Genomic DNA, 13,032 nt, shown 5'->3' with positions numbered 1-13,032 from the left:
GGCAAATGTGTTTTACATGTCCTGTTAGTTTCATCTTAAAATCTCAAAGGGATTCGGAGTAAAAAAATAAAACGTAACCACAAATTATGAACATATGGGGCAAAATTCCTCAACTGCCCAGGTAAATCAATGAATTTTCTCTAAACTTTGCTAAAATGTTACTATTATTAGTAGAAGTGTAAATATTATTTTTTTTTGAATTTGATAAAATATTTTTTGAGTTAAGGAGTTTCAAAATTTTGATTTTTTTGAAAATATCTTTTTTTCGATTTAATATATTGATAAGTAAAATTAATCAAATTTAAAGTATGAATAGTGATTTTTAAAGGGGTTTTCACGGGCTATAAGCTGGTGATGAAAAAAAGTTGTTTTCTGTCAATTTGACCTTAAAATTCAAGGTCAAATTCTTAATTTCAATATACAGTAGAACCCGGTTAATACAATCCCGTTTAATACGATTTGCCACTTAAGACGCTCATTTATGGTGCTCCCTGCAATTAAAGACATACATTTTATATCCCACCTAATACGTTTTCCCGCATAAGACGCATTCTTAGTGCGGTCCCTACAGAATCGTGTTAATCAAGTTCTACTGTATCTCAAAATCGGTTTTTTTTATTTTTTTGTAACCTATCCCAAACGAAAGCTTACCTTTTTTCATATAAGCCATGTAAAAATCAGAGTGGGACCATGGAACTTTTTGAAGAAATTAATTATAAATCATCATTTTCTATGTAAAATAATGATAAATTATTATTTTCCTCAAAAATTCTCATGGTCCCACTCTGATTTTTACATGGCTTATAGAAAAAAGGTCACCAGCTTATAGCCCGTGAAAACCCCTTTTAAAATCACTATTCATACTTTAAATTTGATTAATTTTACTTATCAATATATTAAATCGAAAAAAATCAAAATTTTGAAACTACATAACTCAAAAAATATTTTATCAAATTCAAAAAAAATTAATATTTACACTTCTACTAATAATAGTAACATTTTAGCAAAGTTTAGAGAAATTTCATTGATTTACCTGGGCAGTTGAGGAATTTTGCCTTATATGTTCGTAATTTGTGGTTACGTTTTATTTTTATACTCCGAATCCCTTTGAGATCCCAAGATGAAACTTACAGGACATGTACAGCACATTTTCCCTAACATTTAGTAAAATTTTGAAAAAAATCGAAGGTGATGTTTTTTTAAAAACGGATTTTTAATTTTTCAAAATTTCAAAAAAAAAATGTTTGAATTTTTTTTTATATTAATTTTAACTTAAAATATACTTAAAACCAAAGAAATCCTTTTTTTAAAATCTAAAATCGGTTAATTAGAACCAAAGTTATAGCACTTTAAAAAAAAGACAAAAATTTTAAAAATGCCATATTTTTGGTAATTTTTAAATTTTTTTAAAATATTTGGTGGAGTTTTGTACTAGTTGCTTAATATTCGCTTCTATTAATGACTTGTGTTTTGTACACTGCCGCGTTCTTTTAACAATTACATGAGAAAGTAATTTCTCATTCCAATTTTTTATACTCTTAGGGTACAGTCACACGATCAATGCATCTGCATGATGCATGCATGCACAAACATTTGACTGTTCACACCTCAATTTTTCGCTCTCAAAAAATCATTTTTCTGGCGGGATATTTAAAATTGATTAAAATTTAAAAATAACGCATTACTAATTATTACAATAAAAAATAAAAAAAAATTGAACGTTTATTATAAGGAATTAATTGTAAATAAATTTCTCTTAATTTGTGGCATATTTTAATATTGTGAATTTTTATAATTTAAAATATGACACAAATTAAGAGAAATTTATTTACAATTAATTCCTTATAATAAACGTTTAATTTTTGTTATTTTTTATTGTAATAATTAGTAATACGTTATTTTTAAATTTTAATCAATTTTAAATATCCCGCCAGAAAAATTGAGGTGTGAACAGTCAAATGTTTGTGCATGCATGCATCATGCAGATGCATTGATCGTGTGACTGTACCCTTATTCCCTCTTAGACTATATAAACAGTCTTGTTTAAGCTGATGAATGGGATAACTTGTGTTGAGTCCCAAAGTGTTCAGCTATGGAACTTCTAATACTATAGTGTGTACCTGTCACATATTATTCTATAAAGAAGTACTACACTGACTGCATAAATCATTTTATGCAGTGCAGTCAATTCAAAAGAATAGAAAGTTCGACGAGTAAATATGAAATGTTTATTCTTCTCAATAGACTGCTTCGAATTTCAGAAGAGCATTAAAATGAATACAACTTTTGACAAACAATTTGGAAAAGCCTAATCTTTCCAAATGTCTGTAGGAGCTCCTCTAGTTGTTGTCTTAAAATAAAACGCAGTGACAGTTATGTTTCGCGTCATATGTGAATTTCATTGTAATTTCAGTGCTAAACTATTAAAATTAAATATTAAAACTAGTAAAAATATGGTTAAAAAACGCAAAGTGCTTACGATAAAATATAAAATGCTCTTACTGAAATGAATTTTCATGTGTTTAATGTTTATCGTGAAGTTTTGAAACCTAACCTCACTTTCTAGTGGAGTCTTGAGTGGTAGTGAGTCAATTCAGTGGAATAGAAATTTCTACTGATTTGCTGTAGATTCTGATTCTTTTGAATACGCGTTTCATATTTTTGTGAAGTCAATTTAGAATAATAGCCTATTAAAAAGAAGACAACTTTTGAATTCTTTTGAATTCTACGCTTCTTACCGGGACACTCTAACAATTCGGAAGAAAGAATTGTGTTCCTTATAAGGAAGCCCCGCCGTTTGTGAATTTGGTTTTTGTCTCATAAATCTAACTCAGAGACATTACCATTATTGTCCGTGGACAAAAAGGGACGTCTTTTAGACGTCCCTGTGCCCACTGGGGTACTGTTCACAAAATAATTAATAGTCACAATTATTGTATTGAATAGTATTGCCAGTTACCGGAGCAACAATTTTTCAAAAGCAAATAACACAATTTATCGATACACTGCGCCGATAGCATCAACTCCACCCGAAAACAGAGTTTTGTTTCTAATAGCCTCAGTTTACAGTATGCACATTTATTTAAAATTAATGCATATGGCCTTATTCTATCAGAGTAAAAAAATTTGTATAGAACTTATGGGGCAAAAATCCTTAACTGCTCAAAAAATGATTTTAGTTGAAAGAATGAAGTGTAGGGAACTCTAGAAAATTGAATTTTGCCTGAAGGAAAACTGAAGTTGCAGGTGTAAAAAACTGACATTAATTAGTTTTTGGATGGCACAAATATGAAATTTTATGCAAAAATCACAGTGGTCTGAAACCCGATTCTAGGTGGACAAAAGTCGAAAAATGGAAGTCTTTACATAAATTTTTTTAGTGGTTCTTATATTCAATGACATCTATAAAGCAATTTTATGAAGCTGTGAGAATATATAAAACTTCATGAGGTAAGCATAGCTGGCTTTGCCGTAAAAATAAAAGCTACAATTAAATGCATCTAGTTATTTTAAATCGTCATGTTTGAACAAAATCAATATCAATCTGAAAGTTCAATATGTATACTGTAAGACAGTGTATTTTTTACATATTTATTGATAATGCTTATGTTTTAAAACAGCCCCTAAATGAAAGTGATTGCGTACATGTGTATGGCAAAATTCAAAGTGACGAAAGTTAATTATTTCGAAAAGTTATTTAAATGTTCATTAAGACGTTACCTTTCAGTAACGTGTTCACAAACATAATAATTTGTTCACAAACACCTTCTGCCACTTTTTGACACTTTTCGATTTTCTCGTGTTTAAAGTGTGTGCCACCCCTCAAAAGTAGTCTAAACAGCGAATCTAGCTGGACAAAAACAAGTTTATTAATTTTACTATAATGGATTTTTACAGCACTATGTTTCTAACATTTTCTGGGGTCACTGATTAGGTATCTGAAGCCAGTTGTTAAAAATTCAAAATGGCGGATTCAATATGGCGACCGAAAAGGTAATAAATCAATTAGATTTGTTTGAAATTTGTCACTTAGGGGTTTTTATGGTGGCTTATTACAAATCTGAAGTTAGTATATATATGGGGCAAAACTCCTCACCTGACCAGGTCAAAAAATTTATGTTGTTGAATTTTCTCGAAACGTTGACAAAATGTTACTATTATTAATGGAAGTGTAAATATAAATTATTATTGAATTTGATAAAATATTTTTTGAGTTACGGAATTTCAAAATTTTGACTTCTTAGAAAATAAATTTTTTCCGATTTAATATATTGATACCCTGTAAAAAAAAAGTATTGGGAGGTACGGGATTCCGTATTGCAAGTGCCAACCTGCCAATGCGGTATTCGCGAAATACCGCATTGGGTGTCGTGGTGAATACGGAAATCAAGGGGTCCCAATGCGGTGCAAGTTTTAAGCTTTAAAAAAAACGAAAATACGTGACAGGAGGAAATAATTAGTGTCAGTGCAGAAATATGCGAGTTAAAGGAATGAGAAAATAATAATAGTGAGTGTAAAAATGAAATTTTAAGAAAAAAAGGTAAGTTGAACTGTCAAATATGAGTCCAATGCGGCGTAGGCTGCTTTCAATGCGGTACACAATCGGTACATAGTGCAAGTCGCCAGTAGAGGGCAGAAGCAAGCAGAGCAAATCGAGCGAACACAGTGGCCCAGCTGACATATGATTTGCATTACATTAGTTTCCAATTTTTTATTTTATAACCACGTTTCTGCATGAATCTAAACAATATTTTCGATTATTGTAATTTAGAAGATGCTTACCAATTGTACGTTGGCAGATTTAGTGAAAAGTGTCTGTGTACGGAGACAAATGTGTTAGAAAATGTTTGTTTACCTATTTCACGCCATTCAAACCAGTCAAAGTTGCTTTTGCTGTGGCGCATTGAAATCAGCCTATGCCGCATTGGGCCCATATTTGACAGTTCAACTTACCTTTTTTTCTTAAAATTTCATTTTTACACTCACTATTATTATTTTCTCATTCCTTTAACTCGCATATTTCTCCACTGACACTAATTATTTCCTCCTGTCACGTATTTTCGTTTTTTTAAAGCTTAAAACTGGCACCGCATTGGGACCCCTTGATTTCCGTATTCACCACGACACCCAATGCGGTAATTCGCGAATACCGCATTGGCAGGTTGGCACTTGCAATACGGAATCCCGTACCTCCCAATACTTTTTTTTTTACAGGGTAAGTAAAATTAATCAAATTTAAAGTGTGAAAAATGATTTTAAAGGGTTTTTTACGAGCTACAAGCTGGTGGTAAAAAAATTGTTTTCTTTCAATTTGACTGTGAAATTCAAGATCATATTCTTAACTTCAATATATCTCAAAATCGTTTTTTTTATTTTTTTCTAACCTACCCCAATGGAAAGCTTACCTTTTTTCCTATGCGTCAAGCGAAAACCAGAGTGGGATTTTAAAAATTTTTTAAGAAAATAATCATTTATCATTATTTCATAAGGAGCATTATGGTTTAGAAAATTTATTTTTTGACCTGGGCAGTTGAGGAATTTTGCCCAATATTATTATATTGTTATATATGTAACGCTCCACGGTGAAACGTACCTAACGCGCCAACTAGTTTTTTGGAAAGTTTTAATTGATTAAAAGTTTCAACTTTAATTACCTGAAGTCAAAAACAGTTTTTATTAATTATTATTTAGTATATAAATGAGTTAATAAAAATAGTTTTGACTTCAAATAATTAAAAATGAATCTTAAAGCAAGCAACAACTTTCATAAACATAACGTATAACTACAGTTGGCAGTATTACATGTCAAAGTCTGTAATATTACAGTGCAATATCAAGGGAAGGTTCAAGCTTGATTGAAAAGTTCCGCCTGACATCAGCCCTGTAACAAAAGCTTCAGACAATACTGCATCGCAATATTAAGGCAATGTAAGGCAAGCTTCAGACAAGATTAAACTGCAATGTATACTGTAGTCTATTATTTCATCTTAAGCTTGAATCAAATTGAATGGTATTTCATATGAGAGGTCGAAAATCAAACCTGAAAATCTTAACTACATATTGGATCCGCCATTCTGAATTTTTAAAAACTGACTTTATATTCGTAATCAGCAACCCCAGAAACTCCTAGATACAATGTCTTATTAAAATCCATTAAAGTTTTGATTCCAATGTCCGCCATATTGTATCCGCCATTTTGAATTTTTTAAATCTGACATCATATTCGTAATCAGCGACCCCAGAAACTCCTAGATACAACATTTTATTAAAATCCATTAAAGATTTTATTCCGCTGTCCGCCATATTGGGGCCGCCATATTGAATTTTTTAAATCTGACTTCATATTCGTAATCAGCGACCCCAAAAACCCCCGAGGAACGGGTTTTATTAAAATTTATCGAAGCAATTTTCAGAAATTAGTTTTGTCAACCTAGAATCGGGTTTCAGACCACTGTGCAGCTGTGGTTACTTTTTATGAATTGTGAATTATGTAATTTAATTTTGATGACTCAGATAATTATTAGAATTGTTCTAGTAATAGTTTGAGACCAGTAAAAACTTTTTTGACTAACAATTGCTAATAAACAGAAGATAAAGTTCGCTCAAATAATTTTTTTTAATTTAACCCTCCGTCACACACCTTAGAAAAAATAACTACTTTACACACGTTTAGAGGGAATTCCTCACCACATTGTAAAATAAGCGACATTACAACATAAACAAAAGAATCAACAAAAATTTAGTTTTAACACAAACTTACAAATATGTAGTAAATTATTCTAAATTATAAAATTAATAAAATTAATTTTCGGTCTCAAAAATGAAAATTAATAAAATTAATTTTCGGTCTCAAAAATGAAAATTAATTACACGAATGCACATCTTCGAAGGAGTTACACTTTACATGTAAAAATAATGTAATATTAACAAATTAGCAAAAAAATCATTAAATAATTTATTTTAATTATATTTATAATATAATTTTGTCATTAACCAACAGTGAAACAAAAAATGTTTTGAAAACTTGATTTTTTTATTTAACATAACCTCACTTTTTTGAGTTTTTCTGGCTTCGAAGCTTCATAATTAAATATTAACTAGCTACATATACCTCACTCGCTAACGCTCGTTCGGTTGTAATTAAACTTATTTGTTTTTACTTACTTCTTTGTTTTTATTTATTTGTGCTAAGTAAATATTTACTGGATATAAATATTTTAATTTATAGTATCAAATATATAGTAATTTGTAGCAAATTCGAGTTATTTAAGTCAAATAATTGGATCTAATAAATATTACTTTAAATCAGTTATAGGAAAATTACTTGATTCAATAATGCATGGTTTTTAATTCAAATAAATATTTATTTGCATCAATAAAATATTGTTTTTAAAATAACTAAATACTTATTTGTATTAAATATGCAACTATTCTTCATAATTTATTATGTTAATTCAGACTAATATACTTTTAATTGCTTTAAATATAGTCCAAATACTCAATTTATTTGCATCAAAACAAAGCAGTGTTAGATTCAAATAAATCTCAATTTGTATTAACCCTTTAACGCCCAAATGTGCTGATTTTTAACTTCAGTTTCAAGCTCATAATATTGAAAGAACAAAATTATTTAAAATTCTACAAGGACATATCCCTACGTTTTTAGGGTCGCTTTTTCGAATGGCATGGTCAAAAAAAGTGACTGATTACGAATCTGAAGTCAGATTTAAAAAATTCAAAATGGTGGATACAATATGGCGGACAATAAAATTAAAAATGCATAGTATTTGCTTCAAATTTGTTACTTGGGGGTTTTCGGGGTCGCTGATTACGAATCTGAAATCAGATTTTAAAAATTCAAAATGACGGATTCAATATAGCTGGATGATAAAATTAAAACTTTATCCTATTGGCTACAAAGACGTTATCGTATGTTAGAATATTTAACAGGGCATGAGCAGTTTATACGATGCATTTTTAATTTTGTGGTCCGCCATATTGAATCTGCCAATCTGAATTTTTTAAATCTGACTTCAAATTCGTAATCAGCGACTCCGAAAACCTCCGAGTAACAAATTTGAAGCCAATACATGAAGTTTTAATATTGTCGTCCGCCATATAGGATCCGACATTTTGAATTTCTTAAATCTGACTTCAGATTCGTAATCAGCGACCCCGAAAACCCCCAAATTACAAATTTTAAATGAAGGCGATGCATTTTTAATTTTTTAGTCTGCCATATTGGATCCGCCATTTTAAATTTTTTAAATCTAATTTCAGGTTCGTAATCAGCGACCCCGAAAACACCCGAGTATCAAATTTCAAGCGAATACTATGCATTTTTAATTTTATTGTCCGCCATATTGGATTCGCCATTTTGAATTTTTTAAATCTGACTTCAGATTCGTAATCAGCGACCTCGAAAGAGCGACCCCAAAAACATATGGACATGTCCTTGTAGAATTTTTAATAATTTTTTTCTTTTAATATTATAAGCTTGAAACCGAAGTTAAAAATCAGCACATTTGGGCGTTAAAGGGTTAAAGAAATTAATTTTTTTTCCATTTTCATACGTAAAAGAATTTTAAAAATAGGGGAGATATGCTGTGTCTCACACCCAGAAATTGGCGCTATTTTGAAAAAGGAAAATTAAATTATTTTCAACCGTAGATTGGAACAATGCAATATTGCATCACAAAATATAAGGAAAACACTAAAAGAAAATGCATTACATTTACCTTTTCTAATTAATTAACTTGGAAAAAAGTACTTTGCATTTATTGAAAAAACGCTTTTTAGTCGATTATCACACACAGTGTTGGTATTTAACAAAAACAGTTTATATATCCGCTTCGGCGTACACGAAAAACTTGGCTCATATAAAAAGAAATGTTTTTATATAAACCAATCGGCTTTTTAATATTGCATGTTAAAAAAATTGACTGTCTCACAACTGGAGACTCTCCCCTAATAAAAAACTATTTAGAAAATTATATCAAGATTCGTGGTAGAGAATTGCCGCTAAGTAAAAATTAAAAACCGTGTATAGGGTAAACCAGACAGTAGTCGGACACTTTTCAATTTTGAATAGCTATAAAACCGTATGAGATAAAAATATTTTGATTGTTGATAATCATTTCTAAGGTGATTATAAACAAATCTAAGCTTTTGTAATTGAAAAAAAAATTTTGTACGGTTTTTGAAAGCTTTTTTAAGTGGCCGATCACTGTCAGATTCTTACTTGTTTATTTACTAATTTTGTTAACGAATAAAAATTTATTTTTTATAAACATGATTGTTTTAATAGTTTTGTGTGATCGTAAGGAACAACATTACATAAAAGAATTCGAAAAAAAATATGAAAAGGCACTTTTAAAACATTGTTAATTAAAAAGATTGCCTTAAGTGGCCGACTACTGTCGGATTCTTACTTTTTTTTGTAAATTTTTTTAACGAATTAGAAATTTATTTTTGTAAATATCAACTGTTTATCGATAAAATCGAATAACTCGAGTAAATCTTCACTGATTTTGCTCAATTTTTTTGTTGGATAAAGAATGATAAAAGAAAGAATTATGATAAGGTTATTCAATATTTTGGATACTTTTATAGAACTGAAGCAAAAAAAACTAAACTTCTAAACGGATTTGTAAATATTTTGGAATATTATTAATTGGTTTAAAATCTCGATATATATTTCAGGCAATTTTAAAACATTTCGTATTTTTTGAAATATTTAGATTTTTCCGAAAACAATTCGATTTTTTTAAAATTATGACAAATGTAGAGCCTACACTGAAAAAAATATTTCTGTCTTAAGAAGATTTCTCTTATTTCAATTCATATTTTTCTCTTGTATATGGCTAAAAAACGTCCTCTTATTTTAAGAGGATTATTCTCCACTTAAGAGTAATTCTTCTTATAGAGGAATAGTCTCCAATGAAGAGTAATATTCTTAATTCAAGAATAAATTGTAAGAGGATTTTAGAAGAGGAATTGTCCTCTCAAAACAAGAATATTTTTTTTCGGTGTAAACTTTTAAACGGATATGTAAAATAGTCTGGAATATTATTATTAATTGGGTTAAAATCTTATAGAATTAAAGCAAAGAAAACTAAATTTCTAAACGGATTTGCAAAATATTTTGGAATATTATTAATTGGTTTAAAATCTCGATAATATATTTCAGGAAATTTCAATACATTAAATATTTTTTGAAATAATTGGATTTTTTGACAGTTAGACAAACGTATAGACTAAACTCCTTAACGGATTTGCTAACAGCATGTGACTGTTAGACATTCAATGGTAATTTTTTTGACCACATTTCTCTTTAAATATTTAATAAATTGAGCTAAAAATTTTGTAAGAAAGTCAAAAATATAATAAAGAAGGGCAGTAATGTGCAAAAGTTTTAATAATTAAAAAATAAATTATAATAAAACACTTTGAAATCGGTAAAGACGAGAAATTGATTAGAAGTGACCGTGACAACTGATAATTTTAAAGTAATTTGTAATAATTGATTTTAAAAATAGTAATACTTTTGCACATCACTGACCTTCTTTATTGTATTTTAGACATTTGTACAAAATTTCAGCTCAATATTTATAAATATTTGAAGAGAAAAGTGGTTGGAAAAATTACCATTGAGAGCCTAACAATCACATGCTGTAGAATACTCTAGAATTTAATAAATTGGGTTAAAATCCCGATATATGTTCCAGGAAATTCCAATACATTAAGTATTTTTTGAAATATTTGAATTTTTTCTAAAAATGTCCAAACAATTAGTGAAATAAAAGTTTAGCAAGTAAAATTTAGAACTAAAGTTTTAATATAGAATTGTAACAAATATAAAATTTAATTTAAAACCCATTAAGTCCCATGAAGAAACCAGACGTTTTATTTAAAAAGTAACAATTGGATTCATAAGAAAATTGAAAAAAAGATAGACCTGTTTTTTGTTTTTAAATTCCAATTGTTTAAACAAATTAAAAATAAACAAATTATGCTGAGTATAGGATGTTTTATCCCAAGCATAAACAAATGCATTTTGAGTAAAAAATTGAAAAAAATGTACCTGTTTTTGTTAATTTACAATTATTTAACAAAAATTGTTTAAACCACCCGCGTGGAAATGAAAGTACGGGCAAAGTCCAGCAAAGTCCATCAAAGTACAGAATAGTATGGGCAAAGTACAGTAAAGTGCGGCTAATGAGCGTTTCCCATACTTTGGAATGTGCATGGTTAACAACGATATTTAAAGTACGGGGACAGCTCGGCAAAGTACGGGATCAAGAAAATAGGTTTTTCGGGAATATTTTCGAATAGAGAACTACACCAAAGTATTTGAGGCCAGTTTTTTGGGAAATATTAAATCAGAAAATTCAAAATCTGAATCTTTAGAGTTCGGCAAAGAACGGGAAAGTACAGCAAAGTATGGGAGAGTAAAAAAAAGTTTTTTTTGAAATATTAAATATAAAAATTAAAATTCTGAATATTTGGAGTTCGGCAAAGTACAGAAAAGTACAGCAAAGTATGTAAAATTTAAAAATAAGTTTTTTTTGAAATATTAAATTAGAAAATTTTAAATATGAACTTTTGGAGTTCGGCAAAGTACAGAAAATACAGCAAAGTATGGAAAATTTAAAAATTAGTTTTTTTCGAAATATTAAATTAGAAAATAAAATTCTGAATTTTAGGAGTTCGGCAAAGTACGGGAAAGTATAGCAAAGTATGGGAAATTTAAAAATTAGTTTTTTTTTGAAATATTAAATTAGAAAATTTTAAATCTGAATTTTTGGAGTTCGGCAAAGTACAGACAAGTACAGCAAAGTATGGGAGAGTAAAAAAATAGATTCTTTTTGATATATTAAATTAGAAAATTTTAAAACTGAATTTTTGGAGTTCGGCAAAGTACAGAAAAGTACAGCAAAGTATGGGAAATTTAAAAATTAGTTTTTTTTGAAATATTAAATTAGAAAATTTTAAATCTGAAAGTTTGGAGTTCGGCAAAGTACAGACAAGTACAGCAAAGTATGGGAGAGTAAAAAAATAGATTCTTTTTGATATATTAAATTAGAAAATTTTAAAACTGAATTTTTGGAGTTCGGCAAAGTACAGAAAAGTACAGCAAAGTATGGGAAATTTAAAAATTAGTTTTTTTTGAAATATTAAATTAGAAAATTTTAAATCTGAAAGTTTGGAGTTCGGCAAAGTACGGGAAAGTACAGCAAAGTATGGGAGAGTAAAAAAAAAGTTTTTTTTTTAATATTAAATTAGAAAATTTAAAAAAAAAAAAAATTTTCAGTTTTAAAATTTTCTAATTTAATATATCAAAAAGAATCTATTTTTTAAATATCCCATACTTTGCTGTACTTTTCTGTACTTTGCCGAACTCCAAAAATTCAGATTTAAAATTTTCTAATTTAATATATAAAAAAATCGATTTTTTTACTCTCCCATACTTTGCTGTACTTTCCCGAACTCCAAAAATTCAGAATTTTATTTTCTAATTTAATATTTCAAAAAAAACTAATTTTTAAATTTCCCATACTTTGCTGTACTTTTCTGTACTTTGCCGAACTCCAAAAATTCAGATTTAAAATTTTCTAATTTAATATTTCAAAAAAAACTAATTTTTAAATTTCCCATACTTTGCTGTACTTTTCTGTACTTTGCCGAACTCCAAAAATTCAGAATTTTAATTTTTATATTTAATATTTCAAAAAAAAAATATTTTTTTACTCTCCCATACTTTGCTGTACTTTCCCGTACTTTGCCGAACTCCAAAAATTCAGAATTTTATTTTCTAATTTAATATTTCGAAAAAAACTAATTTTTAAATTTCCCATACTTTGCTGTACTTTTCTGTACTTTGCCGAACTCCAAAAATTCAGTTTTAAAATTTTCTAATTTAATATATCAAAAAGAATCTATTTTTTTACTCTCCCATACTTTGCTGTACTTGTCTGTACTTTGCCGAACTCCAAATATTCAGAATTTTAATTTTTATATTTAATATTTCAA

This window comes from Leptopilina heterotoma, unplaced genomic scaffold, assembly GCF_015476425.1.
Source record: "Leptopilina heterotoma isolate Lh14 unplaced genomic scaffold, ASM1547642v1 Lhet_279, whole genome shotgun sequence".
Lineage (NCBI taxonomy): Eukaryota > Metazoa > Arthropoda > Insecta > Hymenoptera > Figitidae > Leptopilina > Leptopilina heterotoma.
This window is presented reverse-complemented; position numbering follows the sequence as displayed.